The sequence below is a fragment of the Mus pahari genome, chromosome 19 (genome assembly GCF_900095145.1).
Source record: "Mus pahari chromosome 19, PAHARI_EIJ_v1.1, whole genome shotgun sequence".
NCBI classification, from domain to species: Eukaryota; Metazoa; Chordata; class Mammalia; order Rodentia; family Muridae; genus Mus; species Mus pahari.
In genome coordinates, this window is record NC_034608.1 from 50,659,785 (window position 1) to 50,661,802 (window position 2,018).

Here is a 2,018-nt window from a genome sequence, read left to right on the forward strand (position 1 = left end):
TCCTTAAATGCTCTCTTCTTGAAAAGTGGCTTTGAAAGAAGCATGGTTAGCTCAGGTCACTTCCTGCCCCATTTAGATTCTACACAAAAGACAGGCGACATAGCGGGGAATTCTGTCCAGCTTTCCCCCTCCCAGCAGTAAGACTGGATTAAAACAGCCCAGCTTAGGGTGTCCCATGAGACACAAGGAAAGTCTCCTTAGATGATAATGAGAGGCACAGGAGATGAACATCAGAACTGTGTCCAAGCTTGGACAGTGTTTCTGTATAGGAAATGAGACATCAAGGGGACTAACGTTTCGGCTCTGTGGTGGGGCGCATGCCTAGATGAACACTGTCCTAGGTTCCATCCTCAAAACTGGAAAAAAAAAAAAAACACAGGAAACTAAATCATTGACACACAAGCCAGCAATCAGAACCCAAAGAAGTCAGAGGAAGGAAGTCGGAAGCCACTGACAGCAAGGTTGGGGGCAGCACTAAGTCAAAGTCGGCCTAGCAGGAAGGCAGTCACCTGACTGTATTATATTTGAAGCAGTGATTATGTGAGAAACTACTCAGCCCAACTCCTGGTTCATCCTTGGAATGTTATTTTCAGTTATTGCAAAGGGAGGGGAAGGGTAGGTCAGCCGAGCTGCATAAAGCCCTGAGTTTGGTCTGATCTCCAGTTCCACAGCTTTGGCTTCAAGACAAGGTTAATGACAGCCTGGGATAAGACAGATCTCATCTGGGGGTAAGGAGAGGAGGAATAAAACGTGAGAACTCAGTGTGTCTTCCTAGTTTAACCTCCAACTGCATTCCTCGAAGATCTTAGACAACTCCTGGATTCCAGACAGAGCCAATCTGTCGGGTAGGAAACCCAGCCAATATTGAGTTGTGGTTATCCAGAAACCCTGCGCAGAATGCTCCAGTGACCTCTCTCAGTATCAAATTCTTTCTCTTAGACAACACTATTGTGCTAACCCAGATCACCTAGAGTGTACTAACACAGGGGCGCATGGTGTGTCTACACACCTTTCCCATAGGGACTTTGTGAGGCTGTGTCCTTTCTCCATCCTCTTTATTCTCTGGCTTTTGTTCATAGGTTCTACAGTTTGGACGTCTTGCAGCTCAGGCTGAATTATGACATACCAGTGAGAGAATGTTAGAACTTGAAAGAATTTTAAAAGTCATGTCCTATGGTTCTCGGCTTTTCCCATGAACCGGGAAAACAGAATCTGGGAATACTCTCTTTTTATAGGCAAGAAACAAATTCAGAAGCTAGGAGCTTTCTGATGGTATAAGTTACCACTAAAAGCTAATTACTTCCCATGTAATATAGCATTTCATGTTCCATTAGTAATTATTACTCATCTGGGTTTCTTACACTGGACTTGTTGACTACCTACGAGAATGATGAGAATTAATTAGTATGCAATTAAAATAAACAAGTCGGACATGGTGGCGCACGCCTTTAATCCTAGCACTCGGGAGGCAGAGGCAGGAGGATTTCTGAGTTTGAGGCCAGCCTAGTCTACAAAGTGAGTTCCAGGACACCCAGGGCTTCACAGAGAAACCCTGTCTCGAAAAACCAAAAAAAAAAAAAAAAAAAAGAAAAGAAAAAATACAGAAAAGAAAAAGAAAAATAATAATAAAAAGTAAACAATGTTCATATATATCACCATATGCAGTACTAAAACCAACAATACTTCAGACAGAATTTAAGAGGTTTACAAATAAGAATAGCTTCGTTTAACAGCTTTGTTCCAGTAGATACAGTAACCCAGTAGGCTGGTACGGAAGGTTTCTCAAATAAGTTCATATGTATAAATATAAAGGAAACAATTCAAATGTGTGCAGAAGTTAAGGTTGGCCAGCTGGCTCTAAATCAGGGTTGTAAAGTGTGTTTGTGGGTTTTGGGGAAGGGTCTGTCAGTTTCTCATTAATGTGACAAATGTGACCCAAGTGAAACACTACAGACAGAAGAAGGATTTGTTTCTGATTCATGATCTCAGATGTTTCTGTCTGCAGTTGGATGGCTCCA